Source organism: Periplaneta americana, chromosome 3, assembly GCF_040183065.1.
Source record: "Periplaneta americana isolate PAMFEO1 chromosome 3, P.americana_PAMFEO1_priV1, whole genome shotgun sequence".
Classification (NCBI taxonomy): Eukaryota; Metazoa; Arthropoda; class Insecta; order Blattodea; family Blattidae; genus Periplaneta; species Periplaneta americana.
In genome coordinates, this window is record NC_091119.1 from 61588280 (window position 1) to 61606665 (window position 18386).

The 18386-nt window shown below is 32.7% G+C and overlaps 1 protein-coding gene across 1 annotated transcript in view; it reads right to left on the reverse strand.

Moving 5' to 3' along the window:
* Nucleotides 1–12437, reverse strand: part of LOC138696080 (GATA-binding factor A-like) — a 345621-nt gene extending 333184 nt beyond the window's left edge. The window contains exon 1 of the mRNA XM_069820607.1: nt 11989–12437. The gene's annotated coding sequence lies outside the window, so the exon portion shown is untranslated. The remainder of the gene's footprint in view (nt 1–11988) is intronic.
* Between the last annotated feature and the right edge of the window lie 5949 nt (nt 12438–18386).

Here is an 18386-nt window from a genome sequence, read left to right on the forward strand (position 1 = left end):
TCCATTTTAATATTATCTTCCCATCTACGTCTCGGCCTACCCAAAGGTCTTCTTCCCTCTGGCCTCCCAACTAACACTCTATATGCATTTCTGGATTCGCCCATACGTGCTACATGTCCTACCCATCTCAAACGTCTGGATTTAATGTTCCTAATTATGTCATGTGAATAATACAATGCGTGCAGCTCTGCGTTGTGTAACTTTCTCCATTCTCCTGTAACTTCATCCCTCTTAGCCCCAAATATTTTCCTAAGAACCTTATTCTCAAACACCCTTAATCTCTGTTCCTCTCTCAAAGTGAGAGTCCAAGTTTCACAACCATACAGAACAACCGGTAATATAACTGTTTTATAAATTCTAACTTTCAGATTTTTTGACAGCAGACTAGATGACAAAAACTTCTCAACCGAATAATAACACGCATTTCCCATATTTATTCTGCGTTTAATTTCCTCCCGAGTGTCATTTATATTTGTTACTGTTGCTCCAAGATATTTGAATTTTTCCACCTCTTCGAAAGATAAATATCCAATTTTTATATTTCCATTTCGTACAACATTCTCGTCACGAGGCATAATCATATACTTAGTCTTTTCGGGATTTACTTCCAACCCTATAGCTTTACTTGCTTCAGCTAGAATTTCCGCGTTTTCCCTAATCGTTTGTGGATTTTCCCCTAGCATATTCACGTCATCTGCATAGACAAGAAGCTGATGTAACCCATTCAACTCCAAACCCTGTCTGTTATCCTGAACTTTCCTAGTGGCATATTCTAGAGCGAAGTTAAAAAGTAAAGGTGATAGTGCATCTCCCTGCTTTAGCCCGCAGTGAATTGGAAAAGCATCAGATAGAACCTGGTCTATACGGACTCTGCTGTAAGTTTCACTAAGACACATTTTAATTAATCGCACTAGTTTCTTGGGAATACCAAATTCAATAAGAATATTATATAAAACTTCTCTCTCAACCGAGTCGTACGCCTTTTTGAAATCTATGAATAACTGATGTGCTGTACCCTTATACTCCCATTTTTTCTCCAACATCTGTCGAATACAAAAAATCTGATCAATACTCGATCTATTACGCCTAAAACCACACTGATGATCCCCAAAAATTTCATCTACATATGGAGTTAATCTTCTCAAAAGGATATTCGACAAAATTTTGTACGACGTCAACAAAAGTGATATTCCTCGAAAGTTACTACAGTTAGTCTTGTCCCCCTTCTTAAAAATAGGTACGATTATGGACTCCTTCCATTGTTCTGGTACAATTTCCTTTTCCCAAATAGCAAGTACAAGGTTATAAATTTCGCTAGATAATGCCCTTCCACCCTCTTGTATTAATTCTGCTGGAATTTGATCAATACCTGGAGACTTGTACTTTTTCAGATTTTCTGTCGCAATTTCGACTTCAGAAAGTGTGGGTTCCGGTATAAATGGCTCAGCAGTTTGTATTTGAATTTCGTCCTGATCATTTCTATTTGGCCTATGTATATTTAGTAGTTGCCCAAAATAGTTTTTCCATCTGTTCAGGATTGAATGAGAGTCTGCAAGTAAGTCACCATTCTCATCCTTGATCACGTTTACCCTTGCCTGATATCCGTTTTTAAATTCCTTTATACCCTTATATAAATCTCGAATGTTTTTATCTATTTGTTTCTACCTCATTCAGTTTTTCCTTCAAGTAATTTCTCTTTTTATTCCTAAGTGTACGACTTGCTTCCCGTCTTTCATTGAAATAATTATCTCTATTCTCCACAATTGGATCCTGTAAGAATTTCAATTTTGCCTGTTTCCTTCTATCTACTACAATAGAACAATCTTCATCAAACCACGGTTTCTTTTTCTTAGTTTCATGATAACCTATGCTCTGCTCAGCTGCAATTTTTATATTATCTCGGATATTGTCCCACACGCTATTAACATCTAACTCTTCCTCAGCTTCGTCAGCAGTTGCTAAAGCAGCAAACCTATTTGAAATTTCAACCTGATAACGTTGCTTAGTTTCCTCGTCCTTTAATTTCAAAATATTGAATCTACTAATATTAGCTTGTTGCTCTACTCGCTTGGCTACTGATAGTCTTTCTCTTAATTCTCCAATTACCAAATAATGGTCAGAATTACAGTCTTCCCCCCTGAAAGTTCGAATGTATACTATACTAGTGTGCCTTCTCGTATCTACCAAGATGTGATCTACCTGGTTATGTGTCATTCCGTCTGGAGAAGTCCACGTATATTTTTGTATATCCTTATGGGGGAATGTTGTACTCTTGGCAATTAAATTTTTTGATGTGGCAAAGTTGACTAACCTAACTCCATTGTCATTACTACTTATGTGTAGGCTCTCTTTTCCAATTGTTGGTTTAAAAATATCCTCCCGTCCTACTTTAGCATTGAAATCCCCCAATAAAACTTTCATGTAGTATCTAGGTAACTGATCAAAAGTTTATTCCAATTCCTCATAGAAGCTATCCTTTATATGGTCATCTTTCTCTTCTGTAGGGGCATGAGCACTTATAACTACGATTTCGCACCATCTACCCTAAGTACTAAATACGATAACCTGTCACTGATAAATTTGATCTTTTTTACTGCTGATTTTATTCTTTTATGTACAAAGAATCCTGTTCCTAATTGGTGTTTATCGTTTCCTTTACCTTTATTATTATTATTATTATTATTATTATTATTATTATTATTATTATTATTACATAATGTCTCGCAAAACGTGTACATATAGCAGTTTAGTGTCATTTTCATTATTATAATAGATTTACATATGTCTGAATCGTAGTGTATGGCATAGTGTTCATTCTGCAATAGGCCTATTTTTATGACTTGTATGGCTTTGCGCTTTAAGTTTGCTACACTATCATAATGTGTTCTTGTTTATTCATTATTTGATATAACGTCTCTTTGTTATAATTTTAAAGAAGATTAAATTCTTATAAATGTGATAATTAAAGATAACAGAGAATGTAAGTAATTTGAATCACAATATTATAAGGCATGCTTGATGATGTGAAAACAAATTCTGTTGGAAATAATGTAACTCTAAAAATATTATTAATCGAGAATTCATAGGATAATCTACAGGAGAAGAACATAGACTCCGCTTTGTAAAGCTAGAAAAATAATCTTAGACTGGACTTATCACCGAGAGAACCCAAACAATGATATTTTGCTGACAGGATCCAATACGAAGCAATATTACAGTTACAACGTGTTTGGAACATCTATGAAACTTTAATCCCCAGGCCCTGATAATTATACGAATATGAAAAGGTGTTAATAATCATCTTTCTGAGCTTCAAGATTTAGGCCTCCTTGCCTGTTTCTCCACATCTTCGTTTCGGTCGTTACATGTCTCTGGTTCCCAACAATCTGTATCTTAAAGTTAATTTAGGAAAACTGTTGTCATTTGTTATTTCCACATGTTCTCATTTCTGTTAATTTGATATTTTTAATACCGAATATACTTAACTATTCTTTCATTTCTTCAGTGCTTACTTTAGCTACGGTTAGAAGTTAATCTCCGAAATTTCAATTTTCTACTTTTTTATAGTTATTGCCCATCTTTTTTACCATAACTCAAGGTTGAGACTGCCATTGTTTTATAAAATTTAAGTTGTAGTTCCCTTGTTAACTTAAGGGGTTAGGTACAGTTTACAGCAGTAAAATTTTGGAAATATTCAACATTTTTTTTCCTCCATTACTGTATATTGTACAATAATGAAAATTAGTATGTGTGAAACACTGTCCTTCTGTTATAAGAAAAAATATTTTTACGATTAAAAAAAAAACATTTTTTAAAATTAATTTCACTGTGCAGTGATGAAGCTTTCTCACATAACTCAAAAACTATCCAACATTCTGTGATGAAATGTTTTGTGTGTGTTTATGCATGTCATATCTACAATATGATGCAAGGTCACTTCTTTACCTTTGATAGATTGTCTGAAAAAAAATAAATTCATTTAAAAAAATTGTCAAGTATCAGTATTTCCTTCTAACACAAAATTAAAAAAAATGTTATTTATTAAGGAATGTAGTTGAAAGAGCATGATATTGTAAACATGAGTTTCAGCAATAAAAGAGAGAGAACATTAAAATGTTACAAAGTTTATGAGTTACGAGGGAAACGCTTCATCACTGCACAGTGAACTACCACCATTATGAATTAAAAAAAATAATAATAGTAAATAAATATTTTTTTTTAATTCGTAAAAATATTTTTTCATATAGCAGAAGGAAAGCCACCGGCGTGGCTCAGTCGGTTAAGTCGCTTGCTTGCCGGTCTGAAGTTGCGTTCGGGCGCGGATTCGATCCCCGCTTGGGCTGATTACCTGGTTGGGTTTTTCCCGAGGTTTTCCCCAACCGTAATGTGAATGCAGGGTAATCTATGGCGAATCCTCGGTCTCATCTCGCCAAATATCATCTCGCTATCACCAATCTCATCGACGTTAAATAACCTAGTAGTTGATACAGCGTCGTTAAATAACCAATTAATTAAAAAATAGCAGAAGGACAGCGTTTTACACATACCAATTTTCATTATTGTACAAGATACAGTAATGGAGGAAAAAAATGTTGAATATTTCCAAAAATTTTACTGCGTAAGCTGTACCTAACCCTTTAAGGGACACACATGATTTTTAAAACTTTCACAATTTTTACCCAATTTTTTTAAAATTCAAACTACATAAACAGGTCTACAATGCTGTCATCTGTACAAAATTTGGTGCCATCAAGGCTAATAGTTATGAAATTATTTTTTTAAACAATATATTTTATATTTACGTCATTAAAAAGGATTCTTGCGTCAAAGTTTTCAAAAATTTTAGTTCATATTTGCTCGCAATCTTGAAAACAGTCATGAAATTAAAAATTAATTAGCTTTCTGAGTTCATTCTAAATAGAGAGTGACAATAATTTTTTTAATATAATCAACTTGCCATTACAGCATATTTTAATCAAAGTGGAATATGAATATGCGCCGAAGGAACTTAATGTTAATATTTCATATAAATGCTAATTAAATTCCATTTATCAATATTTAATTGATCTCTGTGAGAAGTTTCAGACCAATCTGACAGTAACTGTTGTGCAAGGAGCTTTTTGTATTAGAAAAATTGCTTAAAATTTTAAAACTGTTAAAACAACATTAAAAAATATAATTTCTCTCAACTCAAGCACTGTATGTTTGACCACATTTTATTATATGGTTAGATCATTTAAAACAGTCTCAAACATGATCTTAAAAACGAAGAAAAAAAGTATTTTCTTAATTTATCAGCATTATTTCACCACAGTGTCCCCTTAACTCAGTCGTTGTCCTGAATTTGTTTAATATTATAGTATCCAAGTAATCTTATATTGATGAGAACTGAGATATCCTACATGCCAGTAATTAAACGTGGAGATTTGTTCCAATATTTTCTTATCGATCACTATTTCACCTTTCACCTCTAAAAGCTATTACATTATTATTATTATTATTATTATTATTATTATTATTATTATTGTTATTACATTACCATTTATATTTTGGTCATTAATGATTGTGTTGGGTTTGCATTTCTCTGAATTTTTTACTAAACAATTCCCGTCTTTCTAAATTATTCTGTAGTGCTTTTATTCTGGATCTTTATGGTAACCCTCATTGAGGGCAGATTATTTTCTCTAAATATATATATATATATATATATATATATATATATATATATATATATATATATTTGGTCTTATTTTCTTAAATTTTAACATTGAAATGTTCCGTAATTCTACCGATCTCATTAACTGCTATTTGCAGTCTGCTAAAAAAAATTAGTCCATGGCATATAAAATTTATTTTTAAAATTTGTAGCCATTTTGAAAATTGTTTTTTTTTTTAATTTATATTCGCCATTCTTATATTGCTGCACAAATGAAATAGTGTTGGTGATAGTGGGCACTTTACGAACACTCCTTGATGTTAATATTAAATTGGAAAATTCACACATCTTTTAAGAATATTACTAAACAAGTCCCTAGAATTTAACTTGATACGAAAACCTCTAAAATAACGGAGTAAAACACGAGCCTTTCGCTCTGATTATCAAAAAAAGAAAACTTGCTGAAAATTGTTGAAATAATTTCTTCAGGAAAACAGTAGGATACATACTTCTGGGCCAGAAGAGAAATAAGGGAATATCAGAAGCATTGAGAGCAGAACTAAGCATTGATAAAACTATAGACATTAGTCTATTGAATTGTGCTCCTTTTGCGAATAAACAAAACCAAACTGCCTACAAAAATACTAACTACACAGACCAAAAAATTACAGACAGAAAGGAAAGCCTCTTGTAAAGACTACTGGATGAAGTCAAACCAGGTAGCCTAATTTATAATTGAATATCTTTCCAGAAGGAGGTTGTAACATCAGATTCTTGAAATATGTGATGTAGATGAAAAAAGTAATTTTGAAGTATTTATTTATAACAATAAGTTATTGCTTTCAATGACTGAATAAACTTGAATCCTGTTTAGTCAAATGGCTGTAATATAAAATATAGGCCTAATGAAATATGCCCCTGAAATTATTTTCTTTTCTCTTGAAACATGAATTACGGTTTTGTTCGTTATATTCTTATTCTGGGCAGGTCTCCAATTGATAATGATGATGATATTATTATTATTATTATTATTATTATTATTATTATTATTTAATATTTATATAAATGAAATTATTTTAAAATGGAACCAAATCTACACATCAGGAATCAAAATAACCAGTGTTCTAACATTAAATACCTTACTCTATGTCGATGATCAAGTCATAATTTCCAATTCAGAGGATAATTTACAAAGAGGATTATATACATTAAATAAAATATTAAAAGATTTTGAGATGGAAATTTCAGCACAAAAATCAAAAGTAATGGCATTTTTAGGACAAGACCCAGTCAGAAGTAAGATAATACACAATAACCAATGCCTCGAACAAGTACAAAATTTCAATTGTCTGGGTTGTGAAATATCTTATCAAAATGAAAAAGATGTGAACAAGAAAATTAACAAATTTACACAATTTCTAGGAATAATAAACAATACATTAAAAGCTAAATTAGTACAAAAATCTACAAGAATAAAAATATATAATACACTAGCATTACCCTCCCTTTTATAAGGAAGCGAGATTTGGACATTAAAGAAAAAAGACATGAACAGAATCAAAGCAACGGAAATGAAATTTTTCAGGAGAACAGCAGGATATACTCTTTTAGACCGAAAAAGGAATGAAGAAATTTTAGAACAATTAGAAGTAAAGTAAGTAGAAGAAAAACTCAACAGATACAAATTAAATTGGCTAAATCATGTAAGAAGAATGGAAAATTCAAGAATCCAAAAAATTATGATGCAGTATAAACCTAGAGGACATCGTCGACCAGGAAGACCTTTTAGAAGACTGCTAGATGGAGCCGAAACAGGTCTACAGAGGGCTAATTCGTGAAGAATGATGATGATCAGGGAACGGATTTATATGGACTAAAAATATATGAAATATGTAAATATATATGTAGTTATTTTTACCAAAATATGGAATTAAATATGGATTTTTACCAAAATATGGAATTAAATATGGACTTAAAATTATAAAAAAATGACTATGTACGTTAAATATTGGTACATTTTAATCAAACTAAACAAAAAATATAATGGACGTACCTTATCTTCCAATGTAGTTTCAACAAAACACAATTTTTATTGTCTGTTACCATAACAATAGGTTACAAACATTTCTTTCAAGTGCTGAAAAGTGAATCTTCTTCTATTGTCTCTGAGGATAGATTTATACTGACTAAAAGAGCGTTCGACGTCACAAGAAGTAACTGGTACATAATTCAATTTCACAATGTCTGCTGGGGATAAGTCCAAGTTAATCTTCACTGTTGATTCACCACTCATCACAGCAACAACCTTTTGTAGTTCTTCATATCCAGGGTTTTTTGAAAGTACAGTGTCCACCTTAGCTCTTACTGCATCTGCAACTTTACCTCTACCACGATTCAGTTGTTCCACAGTACTATTTATAATTTCAAAACTTTCAGATTGTGAAAGGTGCCTATTTTGGAGACTTTTGAGCGTTTTTATGATGCATGAAAATGTATGCTGAATGTGAGCTAAGTCATTCTTCACACTTATGTCACAGGTAACTGTTTTCGCAGTATCAATTGAGACTGCATCTTCAGAGTCCAATGCAAGGAGAACATTGTTAATAGAGTCTATATGTTCGGCATAATATTCAACTGCTTCTAGCCATGTACCCCATCTAGTTAAAATTGGCTTTGGTGGCAATGGAATTTCAGGGTACATTTCTTTCAACACGTTAACTCTACTGGGAGCTTTGAGAAATACTTTTTTCACTGATGAAATCAACAAATCTACTTTAGGGAAATTGTCTCTGACCACTTCTGCCACACGATGAAATGCATGCGCCACACAAGTAAAATGAGTCAATTTAGGATATACAACAGATAATGCTTGTCCAGCTTTGACCATATAAGGGGCAGCATCGCTAATAAAGAATAACACATTATCGTACATAATACCCTTCGGCCACAGGATACCCATAGCTTCGTTGAACAGTTTAACTATAGTTTTGTTATTGCACTTTTCTAGAACATCACAATGTAAAAGAATTCGTTCAGAATATTGTTCACTTAACAAACCGATAACTACATTACCAACAAGTCTACCTTCTTTGTCGGGAGTCTCATCAATGGAAACCCAAATTGAACTATCTTTAATTTCATCTCTTATCTTCTGTATTGTCTCATCGTAGATGGATGGAGCATACGTCTTCCTAAGTGTTGACTCATCCGGGATTGTATGTTGAGTATATTTTTCAAGGAATTCCCTGAAGACCTTATTCTTTAGTTTGTAGAGAGGAATATCAGCAGAGATGAGAGAACGGCACAGGTCGATGTTAAACTCAGATCTTACATTCGATGTTGTTGGTTGTGTTAAAAACAATTGTCTCTGCTTGGAATTTAGTTGTTTGTTGGCCTGATGTTTACTAGTTGTAATGTGTTGTTGCACCAGGAACTTTTGTGTAGATGATACTGCACACTGACACAAATTACAAAATAATATTTTATTGTCAGTTGATAAACCATCTTCTTTAAATTCTGAAATGTAACTTGTTAGTTTTGATTTTAAATTGACTGAATGACGTACTTTTGGCATATTTACCGTCTTTATAGTATGATTTACAAAACTGAACCTATGTGTACTCTGACTGGCATTTAACTGTTGAGCTGCACAACTGAAGTCTGTTAAAAATTTTAAATTAAATTAATACAGTTTTGTAACTTACTTTCCCATTGTTGATAGGACTGCTAATTTTCAAATAACTCTGATGTTAAAGGGATTACTGAACATGTGTTTAAATCTCTATTGTTGAAATGTATTTTTAAAAGTTAATGGAATTTTGTTTTGTTTTATTGTTAAACCTAATATAATATGGACTGTTTTATATGAAATATGGAAAATATATGGAAATTAACGAAAATATGTACTAAACTCTAAAATATGGAAAAATATGGAAAATAAAAGTAGGATTTTTCAACCCTACACATTGTGAAACATAAAGATAATGCAAAATATAAATTATATTAGCTTTATAAGTAAATATGTATTTACATATAAATCCTTTCCCTGATGATGATGATGATTATTATTATTATTATTATTATTATTATTATTATTATTATTATTATTATTATTATTATTATTATTAAAGTATGAGTATGTTACAATAATCATGTTTAGATTCGAAATATGTTTGGTAGTCTACTTGAAATAGCCTACATGTTGCACAATAGTCACCCATTCCTTGTCAAGAGCTTTGACTAGGTTTACTACATGCAAATTAATATTCATAAGAGTAAATATTAAACGGCTTTCAATAGGCATCAGTTATTACTCTTGCGCATAGAGTAATCAGGTATTGAATTTCTGTCTGTAATTACAACGTTATCGTGACAGCGTTCTGACTTACAGACAAGCACATGATAATAAGTTACGTCATCAAACGTCAAATTACGAGACATGCAATATATATACAAACATTCTGTTAATCAACAAACATATTCGCTGTCGTTATTTTATTGTGAAGTCTTCAATTGCTACTATTAGACGTAGTCCGTGTAGGCCTAATATTATTTTAACTGCAGTCGCATTTTAACGCCTTTCTGCTATAAAACTGACTTTTAATTCTTCAGTTTATACCAGGGTTGCCATAAACTTTGAAACTAAAACCGGGACATATAATTAAGACACCCGCTCATTGTGCAAAAATTGATTTTCAGCTACCATCAGAGAAAATTTGCGTTCAAGATTTGCATTCTGAGCAAGCACAGCGAAAATATACTGACAGATTTCCAATAATTCTGAACACTGTTCTTTATGATTTACAGTCTCAAAAATGTAAGCCACTTGTCTTGAACTTTTCCGCTTTCCCCATTCATGGACATCCAAGCTTGTACTCACAAAGATTTTCAAGCAAACAAACTGATCAAACACTTCAGATTCTGAAAGCTGCAGTTTTTTGTTTGTTTTTTTTTGTTTTTGTTTGTTTGTTTTGTTTTTAGGTAAGTCAATGTCTCTTCTATATCATTATATCAATATCACTATTTAAAGTTTTCAACAAGTTCTGGTAAATCACACAATAGATACAGTTTATTGTAGTAACCTTAAAATACAAAGAAACTGTAAACCAATTCAAAATCGGGACATCTGACCGTCCCGAACGAGTTTGTCGGGACACAGGAACAGTGGACATAGAAGCGGTGACAATCCCGGAAAACCAGGACGTATGGCAACCCTTGTTTATACACAGAATAACGTACAAGACTTTTAATAAAGATTCTGAATACGTCACCGCAAAGATTACAATGAATATCAAATAAATTATGGTATAAATTTAGATTAACTGTTTCTATTTTAAAAGGAATTTACATTCAATATTACAGTCATAGGCATATTATCAGAAAACTATAATTTGACATATTAACAACTCAATAAAGTAATTCCATAAAGTATGCAAACATTCAATCAACTTTAACAATAAAATGAAATTGTTGATAGTGATTTCCGTTATTATATAAGTTAGTGCTTTTGATAATATTAATCCAAAATTAAAAAAAAAAACTGTTAGCTTAATATTCAATGATATCCATTACATCCAGAAACTTCATAATCTCAATTCCATGCTATACTTGAGATAAAATAGCTGTTAATTCGAGTACAACTTTGACTTACGACAACTTTTTATACAACTGTTCGAGTGAGAATTGTTTATAATAGCCCGAGGGAGTAAAAAGTCCAGTTTTTTTTATTAAAACCCGTATAATTATTCAATTCGGAGTTAGTAAAATGATATGGAATTAATTACACCGCAAATGGATTGAATCAGGTTGTCCTAATAATTTTATATTTCATATCTCTGTTTTCCGGTTCTTTAAAAATATCAGTTATCTCTCAAGAGTATGTGGAGATAAATTTATGATATAACTGCAGATAAAAAGAACAAAAGGCCATCGTAAACATTTGAAAATTAGACCATTTTAATGTTACCATAAAGTTTATGTTGGTAGCAATTTGTAGATTATGCAGGTTAATATCAATGCTCACATAAAAACAATAGAAAACTATTTATCATTGTTGTTATTAAGCCAGTTTATCAACTTCGATATGTTATAATTGGAGAGGCAAGGTATCTGCCTATACAACATTACACTTAGAAAATTCAGACTTCATTGGAACGATGAACACATAGAGAGAAAATAGTGCTAAGTTCTTTCTGAAAACAAAAACTGATTTATTGGCTGTCAATAGTTAAAAAAAAGTTCCTGAGTGAACAATGTTATTTTAACTTACGATATCAAACGTCGTAAGATTTTTAGATTAAAAATATCTTAAAATATAAAGAACAATAACTTACGATAAAACTGCAATCAGAGGTTCAATCTAGTCCATGGCAGACGCCGATCCAGCTGCGTGGGTTCGTAGCTCGATTCTTGATTTCGATGACACAAATTCGTGGAATAACTCGCTGGTCTGTCACTTGCAGAATTTCACGATTATTGCACGCTTATTAATTTGTTCTTAAGCGATACTTCAAGACTGATAGAAAGACCCGGTAAGATAAGAGCGACTCAAACGCCTTCTATCTGGAGTGACGACCTAGGACGGACTAGAGATGGCTCCCTGCAAGGGCAAGAACCGCTCAGGGGTTGTGGGGTAACCAGAAGGGAAGCGGGGAAAAGGAGAGAAGGTCTCACTCTTGAAGAAATATGTTTGGGGAGACAGAAAAACAAAAATAAACATATACAGTAAAAAAAAAGGCAAAATGACTGCTTCTTGTAGGAACGAGTTTTCAGCGGGAAGAGTGACCGAGGCGGAATATGTAATTATAGTGCGGGCCCCGACTCCCTAATAACGTCAAGTATCGTTTCGTAATAGGAGGGGCTTGCCAGTCGTACGTCATGTGGATAACAGCTTTCCATTGGTTGTTTCTGCAGCAACTCCTCCCATTGTTTGCCGTGAATCGATTATGTACATTTTTAATACGGGACTACATGACACCAGAAGGCAGAAGTGGTACAAGTACAGTGATCTGCTGTTGTTCGAAAGTGAAGTGATATTAAGAAAAAAGTGTTTCGGGTTAAAATCGAACTTGTTTATTATCACAAAATAATAGGCTAGAAATATTGCACTTTGAAGAAATAGCGTGGAAGATAATGTGATTCTATTGTATGTGAAAAATTTTCATGTCAGTAGGCCATAGGACAGTGACTTTTGCAAGATTAAATTTTTGTGTAGTTATTCATTTTTCTGAATCCACGAACACTGATTCATCTGCATTCCTATGTATAATGGTTTGTTTAATTAATATGTTCATACAGATCGGACAAGATCAGTGAAATGAAATTACAATGTATACAGTAATTTATTGTGAGATACGCATAACAGAAAAAGCAATTACCTACTAGAATAATAGTTACATAGCGACAGCTATTTCCAATGCATTCTCCACATTTTTGGGTTAGCAGATACATGGTCCAATACTGAAATGTCCATATTACGAAAATGTCCATAATGTGGTAACGTCCATTTATGTAAAATGTCCAAGCTCAGAAAATGTCCAATTACATAAAGTCCAAAATTAAAATTCCCAAACTGCATAGGTCAGATCTGAAAAGGTCCAATCCTTAATTGAATATGATCCAATGCCCAAAATGTCCATTTGGAACAAAGTTGTGTAAAATGTCGAGACTTACTAAAACTATATAACTAATGAATAGTGATTAAAAAGTATTACGGTAACTGTATTTAATTAGTACAGTTAATTTATTCAGAATTGTTATAACAAAGCACTGAAGAAATACATTAAAGTTCGCCTTGATGAGCATCATCTTCAGGTTGTGGGTCAGAAAGCAATTCTAGGCGGAAAGAAAGAAATTGCTCTTAAGTAGCGAGGTATATCATTCTCGTCTTTGAATTGATGGTATCTGGTTACAAGATTTTCCACTTGTTGATTGTGAAGGTATTTTCTCCTCAGTAGTTGTTTAATATTTTCATGTCCACCTAATAATAATTGTGTCACCAATATTTCCGTTTCATTCTGCTGTTGTTTTAAATGTTGTATAAATCGCCATATATTTACATGGTGAGATGTAACTAATCTTTGAAACTGAGAGTGGAATCCCTTCATAGCGTTGTTCGTTCGTTGGCGATCTTTAACACTAATTCATAAACATTCCACATTTTAAGTGAGAACTTAGGAGAACAGCCCTCCTCCTTCCTCTTGCTGGCCTACTATTGATGTATTTAGTATCCACATATTGAACGAACTCCATAATTTCTTCTTCAGAATTATCATTGAGATTTATACAAAGTACTAAGAATTTTCGAAGTCTTTCATTTCCATAACAACAAAAACATTGCTTTCTTGAGTTAATCACTTGTGTGTCACCTTGGAAACATTCCCGTCTAGACTTTTTTTTCTCGTGGTATTGCTTTCATACGTTTACTGCCTTTTTAAATAAACATTTTTGTATAATGCCCATTTTGCATTTTGGATTTTTTGTACTTTGGACTTTTTTTTGTCTATTGCACAATTTAAATTTGGACATTTCTACTTTTGGACTTTTTGTTTATGGACTAAATATCATGGACGAATACGTATTTGGATTTTCCTGTATGGACCTTTTTGTTTGGACCTTGTCCCTGGAAATGCATCGTTGTGTCAGGCATATTCACCTACTATTATCCAACTTGAAGAGATCTCACCCTCCCATTTAGTTGAAAATGTTCTTTATCTCAATGGCATCTTAGTTTGGCAATTTACTATCGTTTTTGGGAATTTCTCAGTTGTTATTCTTCAAATGTGAGCGTAGCAGATTCGTATTTGTTTTAATATTCCTTCTATTAAGTTCCATAACAATAAATAAAAAATAAGAAAGTGAAGGTACAGGGGAAAGTAGACATCAATGGACCACCTAAAGATTTAAAATTTTATCTAACAAAGGCAATTCCCTAAAATTCCGTTCATAGGCTTGAAAAATTACATAACTAAGAAGGAATGATAAAATAAAATTTCAGGGCTACAGCCTATTTCTATCGTTTAAAGATTAGCTCATTTAAAATTCGGCTATTGGTTCAATGAAGGTGACAGGGTTCTATTAATGGATCAAAAGAAAAATTTTAAAAATATCTCAAAATAATGTCAACAAAGGAATAATCATAACAATGAAGAAACATAGATTTGATTAATGGATGTTGTTGAACTTGCTTTTAATCCAATTGTAACCGTATTTTGAAACTGAAAATAATGAAAAACACAGTCCTTGTCATTTCAATATTTTAAAACGTTAAGCTATTTCTAATTAGCTAATACAGTAGTTTAAAAATGTTAGCATACAACTTTAAATTACAAGACAGCAACATAATGATGTGATTTTACATATGTATGTGTGTATGTCTTTATTAACACTACAATTGGGTATACACCCGCTGGCAGTATAACATACAATAATACCATTACAGTTATACAATAATTACAGCAATAAAAGAAAAATAAAATAAAATAAAATAAAATAAACCTAAATTTTATTTCTAACTATAAATAAATAGATGTAATAAACCTAGGACTATAAATAAAAACTATTCTATAATAACGCCTACAATAAGCAAAAGTAAACCTAACTTATAAGTACTTCTATTTCACCCAACCATTACCAATTTAAGTAATTACATATCACCTTAATTAATTACAAATCAACTTAATTACATATCACCTTAATTTATTTACATATCAACTAAATTACATATAACCTTAATTACATATCAACTTAATCAATTACATGACATAAATTAGATAATTACACTGCCCTACAATTACATTTTCAGTCTAATCTTCTTAACCTTTCCTTAAATGTATTGATTTTGAGAGGACTACCCTGAAAGATTGCCGCAGGTAAGCTGTTCCAGTCTACTATTGTGCGGTTAACAAAGGAAAATTTTGCCACTTCCGTTCTTTGTTTTCTACATTTAAACTTCCTAATGTGATCTGCCCTGCCTAAGTATGATGGTGTTGCTAATCTAGCATTGATGTCGGTCCATGCTTTGTGTCCCATTTGTGCCTTAAAAATGCGATGACTCTGGTTTTTCGCCGCCTTGCCTTGAGAAGTTCCCACCCTAAGTCTTTTACTATCTCTTCACCATGTCCCTTTCCCATTTTTACATATTTTGCTGCCTTGCGTTGGACCTTTTCTATTGAATCGATTTGGTTTTGTCTGTACGGATCCCAACCTACTGCTCCATATTCCATAATTTGGTGAACAAGGGTTTTGTACGCTAATTCTTTTGATCTTCGGTTAGATTTCTTCAGAATACGCATAGAGGAACGTAGTGTTTTCCAGGCTTTCCTTGTGATATTAGTGACTTGTTCCTCCCAACCCAGTTTGTTACTTAAATAGACTATATACCTAAGTATTTACAAGTGTTGACTTGTGGCACCAATGTACCATTCAGCTGATATCCGAGACAAATTTCTTTATGCATTCAACAAGGCTGTACCTATTGACTTACTTTTACTGACATTGATTTTAATTTTATTTTCTGTCGTCCAGGTTTCAATAACGTTAAGATCGTTTTGTAAGGCGGCGATATCGGATTCGTCATTAATTTGTCTATATATTATACAGTCGTCCGCGAATAACCTTACCTGAGACGTAGTATTTCTATTTATATCGTTTATAACTTATATATAAGAAACAATAGAGGTGCAAGAACCGCCCCTTGAGGCACGCCTGATCTTACATTTCTTGGTTCCGATATTTCTTTTGCTAGTCTGACCTTTTGGGTCCTGTTTTCTAAGAATTTATTTATCCATCTTACTACTCGATTATCTATTGGAAGCCTGCTTAGTTTCTCTAAAAGTTTTTCGTGAGGCACTACGTCGAAAGCTTTAGCGAAATCGATCACAGTTCCATCTATTCTTCTCCCTCTATCAATTTCATCGGATAAATCTTGTATTAAGGATGTGATTTGACTTTCGCAAGAGTATCCTGGTCTGAAGCCGTGTTGATTTTTGTTCAGCCACTCGTTATTTTCTAAAATGTTGCGAATATATTGTGTTATTAGATGTTCCATTATTTTGCAGATAACTGATGTGAGACTGACAGGTCTGTAATTGTTCGCATCGCATTTGTCTCCTGCTTTATATAGCTATGGGGATTATGATAGCCGATTTCCAGTCGTTGGGATACTACAAGTATTTATTGCTTGCTTACTTACTCACTTACTTACTTACTTACTTACTTACTTACTTACTTACTTACTTACTTACTTACTTACTTACTTACTGGATTTTAAGGAACCCGGAGGTTCATTGCCGCCCTCACATAAGCCCGCCATCGGTCCCTATCCTGACCAAGATTAATCCATTCTCTATCATCATATCCCACCTCCCTCAAATCCATTTTTATATTATCTTCCCATCTACGTCTCGGCCTCCCTAGAGGTCTTTTTCCCTCCGGTCTCCCAACAATTATTTATTGATATATTAAAAATTCGCATTAAGTATGGGATCATTTCTGTGGGAATATCGTCTGGACCGCGCGATTTTCGGTTTTGTAGTCTTTTTATTCTGTTCCGAAAATCTTTAGCCGTTATTTCGAACATCTCTGTGCATTCACTTTCATCGATTGTAATCTCTCTCTTTCTCTTTCTGGAGTCTGAGATTATTCTTATATTGTAGATAAAAGTCTTCCTTTTCAAGACACACATGCCACACAAAGTATTTCTTTTGACTTCGCCTAACATTTGCACAAGCTTCATGTACCCATTTCCTGCAAGACATACACTGAAACATATTTTCCTCAATGGTTTCTTCACATATGAAACAAAACCAGTAGTGTTGATTTTTATTTTTTCCTGAAGGGAATTAGTTTCCATGAATGATCCATTTTAAAAAGCAGTCCATTCATGGGAAATCCAGCTGCTCCATCCATAGCGACATCGCCATTTTCCAATCACACTTTAAAAGCGCTGAAGAGGTTCTACGAAATTTATGAATAAACAACTAAAAAGGAAGCAGACATATTACAGCTTCCAGCTATATATATCTCATTTCACGAGTTAATGTCATTGAGCCAATCTACTCTGTACTTAAAGTTACTTTAAAATTACAGTAAAAATAACAAAAACGCATCTGAGCTTCTTGTTCAGCCTACGTGTTTGCTGCCGCCACCAAACTCAACTCAGGAGTGACATATACGAGGGGGAACTTTGAGGTAACGTTTTACGCATACGCAGTCAATATGACTAAGAATATGGCAACGATCCACTGAAAGCAACGGTTCATCGATGGCTACTCTCTCCCTAACTATTTTCTTGAATTCACAAACTCTAGACCACTTGATTTTAAAAAGTAAGAAAAAGTGGTATGAGATTTTTAAATCCCAATGATTGCTTGACTGCATCTATATATTTTTTTCATTTTTATTGGAGGTAGAAACGGACAAATGTCACAGTTTATGTGTAGCATGAAGTAGTGGCTTCATGCAGTGGGTATTAACTGGAACCGGATTTACTAGACGACACTTTCCAGTACCATGTTTTTCAGTAAAACGAGTCCATAATCCCTATCATATGAAGTGGAAGGCTAAATAATTAAAGTATAAATCAACCAAACATACTTAATGCACTAATATCTTCTATATACGGTATGCGTATACATAATATTCATTTTCTAATATTATTTTAATTATATTTCAAACCACTGAAGAAATCAGAAGAAAAACAATGCGAAAGAGCAGAAAATCTTCAATCGCT